The sequence below is a fragment of the Lolium rigidum genome, chromosome 1 (assembly GCF_022539505.1).
Source record: "Lolium rigidum isolate FL_2022 chromosome 1, APGP_CSIRO_Lrig_0.1, whole genome shotgun sequence".
Lineage (NCBI taxonomy): Eukaryota > Viridiplantae > Streptophyta > Magnoliopsida > Poales > Poaceae > Lolium > Lolium rigidum.
In genome coordinates this window covers 262,417,939-262,426,582 of record NC_061508.1, presented here as the reverse complement: position 1 = coordinate 262,426,582, position 8,644 = coordinate 262,417,939, and positions in this window count along the sequence as shown.

Sequence of the window (8,644 nt, the reverse complement as noted above, 5' to 3'; positions counted from 1 at the left end):
TGCGTGTGCATGCAATTTTATTACTACCTCTATTCATAAATAAGTTTTTTTGGAATTGTCAAAATTTAAATGTATCAGTGTATAGAAAGATCTAAATTTAAATAAATCTAAGACATCTATTTATAAACCGAGGAAGTGATATAAATGAGTACATACACGGATACTATACACGGATACTGCTCTTCTTGATGACTTGTCAATTATTACTCCCGATAATATTCACGTGCTTAAGAGCATCTCCACTCGTTGGCGCTCCCCACGCCCAAATCCGGCGAAAGTTTCGTCCGGATTGGAGGAAAATTTGGTCTGGGGAGCGCCGAAGTTCCAGCCGTCCCCCCGGCAGGAAACCCCCAACCTCGATCATTTGACATATTTCAAACAAATTCGACATAATATTTAACAAGTTCGGCCAACAAGAGTCAGAAAATTGCCGAAACAAATTCGGCAGCGGCTGCCATCTCTTCTCGCGTAAGCTCGACGAACCGAGCCGCGACCGACGAGGAGTAGGCCGTCGTCGGAAAATAGGCCGGCGGAGGAGCAGCCAGATAGGCCGTCGTCGAAAGACGGCGGAATATAGGCAGGTGGGGAAGGAGGGACGGCGGAATCTGGGCAACAAGCTGGCGGGGTGGTGCCGGCGGCGAGAGAGACACGAGGGGTGAGGGAGATTTTGAGCGAGGTGGCGGTGGGGTTCGTGTGTCGAGTCGCCGACAGATCGGACCCTTCCCCGCTTTTCACTCGTCCGGACTCCCCGATAGAATCCCGGGGGACCGGGGTTGGCGTGGGCTCGCCGGATGAATTTAGGCCCGAATCCGGACGAAATCGAGCAACCAAGGGTACGACTGGGCCGAATTACGCCGTTCGGATGGGAAAATCGTCGCTCGGGGGGCTCGTCGGGGATACAAGTGAGGATGCTCTAAGCATGGCAGAGAACATGCATGAGATTATGTCCATGCAAGCAGCAGTATGCATGTCTCGCGTGAATATTCCGCGTGAAGGTGCCATCCACGCCGGCGCGCATGTGGACCTCCAGGCCTTTGGGCCAGCTTAAGGTTGGCAATTTTACCCCCGGGCACGGGTACCCGCGGGTATCGTGCCCGCATGGGCAGGATATGGACTCGCTGGAAAATAGCCAGAGCGCACGCAATCTTGCGATGATTAGTACCACCTCGATTAACTATGGAGACGTTAGAAGTGCGGGCTGACAAAAAAAACGTACGAAACCTTTTTTTTTTTAGAATTCAACACTTTATTGATCAGTTCATATCAATACACAGTTTGTCCCGGATGAAATCCGGCACAGATCCACGGAAAGAACAGCTACCAAAGCGATCAGCTCGGCGAGCCAGAGTATGTGCTGAATTATTACATAAACGACTAATAAACGACTAATGTGACGAAAAACCACCGAAGAAAAGGAAGTAGCCAGGTGTTTTATGTCCTCCACTACTACCCCGACCAACGACCGATCACGTGAAGATGACCGGATCCGCTGGATGACAGAGAGGCAGTCCGATAGCAAGATGAAACTATCCAGGCCTTCTTCTCGAGCGAGGGTGACTGCACTCCTGATGGCGAGTGCTTCTGCAATTTCTGGCGACGTAACCTCATGGCGCACCTGACTGAAAGCAGACAGGAAGACTCCGATGTGGTCCCTGATTACGACGCCGACCCCCATTGTTGAAGTAGACGAGAACAACGCAGCATCAACATTAAGAACTGCCACACCTTCTGGCGCCGGAGACCAAACAGGAACTCTTCCTGTAGTAGTCTCACGACTATGGCTGGCTGGATGTTTAAACAGGTGCTGCAGAATCATCTCCATATAGGACTTAATCTGCAAAACCAGGCTGTTAGGGTGTTTGAGAGGCTCGCCATTGCGAACCGCGTTGCGAGAACTCCACAGGTGCCACACCGTAACTGCCAAAGTGACCGCCTCGCGATCGTCCGCTCTTGTAAGAAAATCAAACAGCCAGACTTTGATATTAGTGAGCTGTCTCCTCCTTAGCTGTACTGGGTATGCTGTCTTCACACCACGCCACACTTTATAGGCATATGGACAGAACAGCAATGTGTGTTCAATACACTCTTTACGCCCACAGAAGCAACATGCGTCAGAGGCCGGAACATGACGGCGCCGTAGCTGATAACCACTGGGGAGACAGTCGTGAGCTACACGCCATAAGTTGATTTTCATCTTGCCCGGAGCATTAATATTCCAGAGTTTCTTCCATAATTTCTCCATCTCTGAATTTGCTCCTGATGAAAGTCCATTGCCTGACATATTCCTCGATGCTTGAATAGTTTGACCCCGCGCCAAGTGATAGGCTGACCGCACCGAGTATACTCCACATCTTTCATGTGGCCAGGCCACAAAATCTGATCCACCATGCCTGCTAAGAGGAACCTAGATGATTTTTGAAGCAATCTCCTCCTCGAGCAGGCTTTGGACCACTTCTTCGTCCCAGGTACCCGACTCTTGATCCAACAACATATCAACTGTGGTTCCAACGGGCACAGGAGCGATGGTAGATACCTTCTCTGGCGGGCAGTCTGGTATCCAGTTTTTTATGTCCGAAGTAGAGCGGACAAGACAAAATCGTACGCTCGGCCACAAGATCGGAAGGATTCGTCCCGATTTTTTTGAAGTATCAAGCGAATATTTTGATGTACCAAACATTGACCCGGTTTATTTGACCTACCAACACCACCGATCCGTAAGTTATTAGTAGAGATATAGAGAATGTTCATATTTTTATTTACAGTTGGACAAATTAGAAGATGTTAACGGGGATATAGCTCACAGTGTCTATCACGAGAAGGACTCACCAAGGCAAATGTGACTGAAGGCTTCATTTGACTCGCCTGGGCTAGGTCAACCTAGCGATTGGATCTGAAGGAAGCCCGGAGGATTACCTATGAGGCCCATTAGGCGCATCAAGTCGCTAACCGGCTCACCTTGTTCTTTGTAAACCCTAGCCAAGGGTGCTCATATAAACCATCGGAGTGGAATGCTCCTCTTCCGCATCTGACAACGCGAGGTAGATGCAACATAGAGTGAACTCGTAGGAAAGCATGGTACAAATATGGGGAGGCCACCGGCTGGAAGAGTGAGCGACACATTTGATAGACGAGGATGTAGATGGAGCGAAGCTTTTGAGTTTGCATTTCAAGCGAAAACGTTGAACTAGCAGGAATATTTCAAGACTAAAAAGTCTACACACGACTTTGAATTTATTAGCGTTTGGGATGGGTAAAAAACGAGACGCGCTCATTCAAGAATTTTTTTTAAAAAAATACGAATGATGGAACATGTGGCAATCGTTTGCGATGCTGGACACATACACTAATGCCTATTCTATACTAGTACGTGTGCGAATTTCCTGCTATTGTCCCGAAAGCATTACTTGTGTGTGTTGTACCCGTGTAGTGGACTCTCCGGACCGCGCACACAGATCAAACTATTAAGTGTCAACGTTGTTCCGCGCCACACACGGAAAAGGTCTTTCGTGTGTCATGAAGACCTTAATTCTGTACTAGTGATACACTAGAAATCTCTATCAAGATATTCTTTCATCATCTATACCAAGATAGGCAAGGATACACACCGAGACACATGGATATATCCACTATATTCATCCAAGTGACACACATTAATTAATGGAAGAAAACATGTGATTGTTCTTTAAATATTTTCTTTCGTTGAAAAGGATTTGATTTAATATTTTTTAAAGGCTCAATGTATTTCAAAAACAATGTAATTTTTATAATACAATTTAATTTAGACAAGTATAAAGTTTAGTATAGATAAATATATTTATTTAACTCGCCATGGGGCCCATAAATTGCATGGACTAGTCCTGGCTCCCAGAGAACTAGGCATAGTGGATACAAGTGATTTGTCACACACTGTTTGTTGGGGAATGTATCACATGAAAATGGGCTAGATCCCGCAGATCTGAAAATTCTCGTTGGTGCCGTTAGATTTTGTACGAACGGTCAGATCCCATGTTATGTTCCACCACCATGCAGTTTGTAGAAAATCCCCTACACATCTATTATCTCCCTCTTCCATCCGTGTCCCTTGAGTCTGGTATAGAAACAGTGTACACATAACGAATCCCCATCTTCTTTCTTCTCCATCTCTCTGCTCCCCTTGTCCCATCGGAGGTCAAGTAGGATAAATCCATGGCTATAGCGCCCCAGCCATCTTAGTCCAGCACACCACCTAGTAGCTACGTCCTTGCTCGCACGCAGCTCGTCCGCTCGATCTGTGCGCCGCCAGGCTCGAGCTCGCGTTGTTCAAAGCTTCGTTCATGCCGCCCGATTGCACTAGCTTGATCCACAAAGCCACCGCCTCCTGCCTAGATGCGCCCACCTTAGGAAGCAGGGGATCCATTTCCATCAAGCACCAAGACCCTCTCCATTCAAGCTCCGGGATGTACGCGTGGACATCCTAAATCTAGGGTTTATTATTTCAGTTCGTACCCGAGACTACTTTTTGTTTGTTTGTTTGAAAGTAACTTATCACGTGTACCACGCGATTCTTCGTACCCGAGACTACGACGAGGTAAGTTTAATTTTCTGCCATTACTTTCAATATATCTCTAGCAGTATCTAATTAACCGAACTTCATGTGGTGGTTTTTGAAACCCTTGAAAATGCAGTATACTTGTAACAGTCACGAGTATTTTTTCAGAAAATTCGATATACTAGATGTACATTTCACACTTCAATCATGTATCGAGTAACGTTGTTCCATTCAGAAACGCTCTATGTTAATATAATTATGATTTTACTACAGATTTGTATTGTAGATTAAGAATAAGAATAGAGTTCTAACTATTAATTTATTTAGATACAAATTTTCTGTTGAAAACTTTTTGTTTCTCACCTCCTATCTAGATTGGCCAATGTATGCACACCAATATATCTAGTCGCTGATAATTTCTGATTTCCAGTGCGTACTAACTTCAGCTTGTAATTTTTTTGACAGTGAAACAGTAGGACTACTGTATATTTTATTTATTTATAAGTAAATGATAATGCACACATTTACAAGAGAAATATTTACAAAAGGGCAAAAAATTATATAATTACTTGTATCCAGTATTCTAATAAATTTGCCTCTTGCTTTGCTCTATGAATGATCACAGTTATCTCTTCTCACCTGTTTTTTCCAGCTTTGAAGTGAGGCTCTTTCATTTTTGAAGATCTTATTTCTCTCATTCCAAATATTCCAGCATCCCATAATAATTATTTCCATTTGAATTCGATTTGGGAGACGATTGCTTGCCAGACTTGCTTCATCATAGAACGAACAACCACTAGTGGAAAACATGCCTAATGTCGCGGGTCGTATGACCCTTTTGACGCGGGCGGCCAGCCGCGACAAGGGAGGCACGACAAAAGGTCCACCCTTTTGTCGCGGGTCATTTATCACCCGCGACACATGGTCCTCCACGTGGCAGGCGCGGGGCGCGGAGGGGACAACCCCTTTTGTCGCGGGCGGTATTACCACCCACGACAAAAAGGTCTCTACGTGGCGCGCGCAGAACGCTGCTGCTTTAGGGTTTGAGGGGTGCAGCCTCCCCCACCACCGGCACCGCCCCTGGTTTGTTTCATTTTTTCCTTTTAAAATAAAAGTTGCATACTTTTATAAGCTACTACAAGTTGTACACGTTCATTTATTATATATAGATCGAGCAAACAAATATTGGAAGGAAAAGTCTATCCGTAGATTCCCCTTACACATATACATGGAGCTTACTACTACCGGGACAAACGCCCGTCGTCTATTCGAACTAATACATATACATGGAGCTCCCTACTACCGACGCCTCTTTGGACTAAACCGGCCGTTATCGTTTATTACTTCTGTCAACAGAAATGTCGCCAGTTCCTCCGTAATTCCTAGTATGTGTTCCTGTGATTGGAGTTTCTCCCGCATGCAGTCGACCAATATAGGAAAATGAGATGAATATGATTATATCAATCTTGATAACGAAGTATTGACAATAATAAATTAAAGTTGTGAATGTTATTGCTTACGTTGAATCTATTATCGTTGTGCTGCTCAGTGGTTAACATGCGAATGGACTCGCAAACGTAGTATCCACATAGATTCGTCCCCTGTGGCTGCTGGGCGCACGGTACAATAGTAAATGTTAGCTGTTCTGCAAAGTGCTCACCTGTAATAACCTCCTTGAAAGATGTCCAAACCCTGCCAGGAAAAAGAATGATAGAATTAATATAATGGATGATTAATTGATATTGCACGAAAGATATAGCGCGACAATGATTGAAATTACCTCTGGAGAATCTCCTGCAAGTTGCGGAACCCGTCCAGGCCTCTATTCAATGGGTCGCTTACTTTAACAATTCCCTTATCAACTTTAATGTTTAGCAGAATCCAGTGGAAACTACACATATTTATATAGACGTCATGAATTAGACGTAACATCGAGTAAGAAAAACTGAATGTTACTCTCACCTGTAGTTGTAAGGAAAGAGTATTGAATCACAGAAGCTTTGCTCCACTATAAATCTCGTTAAGTTTTCCACCGTTTCTTCGATATTATTCTTTACGGTTTCATGATGTACTTTATCTGGGTCAACAAACCCAATATTGTACATCTTATTATAGCTGCATTCAACGGACGCAGATTTTTGACTCTCGGGTGCGCCAGAACCCGTTTTCAACAATAAGTTTCTAAAAAATACTAAAATTAATTATAAAAAATCGGCATAAATCATGTGTGTAGATAATGTACTTAGGTATGGGCATGTCAAGTTTGAACCGAAAATATGAAAGTATGTAACCTACACAGAAATAACAAATCATACTGTTTACAGTATAAGAAGTACCCGTACACTATTCACAGTATAACAAAGTTCATTTTTCTCTTTTTTGTGTAGGTCACATAAAGTCGTATTTTTTCTTGAAAATTTGCACACGCAAGTATCAAGGTTGCATATACACGCGTAAATTATCTTAAAATTTTCTAAAATATTTAAATCACATTTTTTCAAAAAAATTGAAACCGGGTGCGCTGGCACCTAGGTGCTCCACCATATTTTCGTGCATTCAACCATCTTCATTCTTCATAAGAGAACACATATGATATAATGAATATATGCAATGAACAGGAACAACTGAATGAACATGAACTTATATGTAGTTAACAACTTACAAGCAGTAGCAACTAATTAGAGATTTGTCGAGGGCGTCTAAATTGAATAACTGCCAGAGTTCATTCATCTCCATATGGATCTGTTCCCTTCGGAAGTAATAATCTCCTGGGATATCCGCCACGATGAAACTTGTGTTCTCCTTGCACGCATTAAGGTACCACTGATGCAAATTCCTCATATGCGTTGGCAGTTTATGCAGCCTCTCTTTGCTGACCAAGTCGGCCCCGTAGACAAATTTACGAGCTATGTCAGCCCTAGGTACTGCATCGGAGAACATCATGTCCTCCACGGTCATGCCAATTTGATCCGCTAGCGTCGTAGCTTCATCCATATCGAAAGGACCAAGTTCCTTGTACGCCAAGGGAACTTGCAACACTTTGAGTGGTGGGAGCGATTGTTTGGCTTGTGCTCCGAGCTGGGAAACTTCCTTTCCTTTTCTGCCTGCTGTCGCTTGCTTGGCCTTGAGGAGTGCACTTATTGAACTTGATTTCTTCCCGGCTACAATTCTTGCTGATGATTTGCTCGTGCTAGCACTATCCTTCTTCTTACCAGCACTATCCTTCTTGTCCTCAATTACCTTCGCAAGTATGCATGTATAGTCATCATTCCTCTCGTGTAAGTCATATTGCGATGGTGTGTTCAGAAAACTAAGAGCATATGTTTTTTGCTTCTTTGTGTATGGTGCTGGGGCCTTGGGTTTCTCCTTATGAAAAAAATCATAATTGTATTTCTTCACAATGGCATCATTTTCCTCTTCAGTACGATCGTAAGAACGGGGGGGGGGGGGGGACTGCTTGTGACGGTAAAGCACTCGTCCGTTGGGAACCCCAAGAGGAATGTGTGATGCGTACAGCACCGAGTTTTCCCTCAGTAAGAAACCAAGGTTATCGAACCAGTAGGAGTCAAGAAGCACGTTGAAGGTTGATGGTGTTATCACCAGATTTTAACCGAATCAGAGGTGGGCCGTGATTGAGATGGGCTTAGCAAATATACGTAGAAATTATTCATGAATCGGCCTTGTATAAAGAGTGTGGGCTAAATTGCCCGTGTATCTGTAAATATAGTAGGATACGTGTCGGTTAGGATTAAAAGGTAGAGTTTAGCTCGTACACGGTTGGGATTATTCCCACGTTAGGAAGTCTACGGACTATAAATATGTATCTAGGGTTATTGAGAAAGGAGGACGATCAAGTTCACAATAAACCAATCTAGGCGCATCGCCACCCCTTGTTTCGAGGGTTTCTTCCGGGTAAGCGCTATGCTGCCTAGATCGCATCTTGCGATCTAAGCAGAATCTTGTTTATTCGTTGTTCATGTGTTGCTCGTACTGATGCCTTTTTGATGGCGAGCAACACTGTTATCGTGGATATGTTAGGGTTAGCATCGGTACTTTCTTGATGTATTTGATTAGTCATGCTACCCCTGGATATCTAGCCACCCTTGTACCGATCTT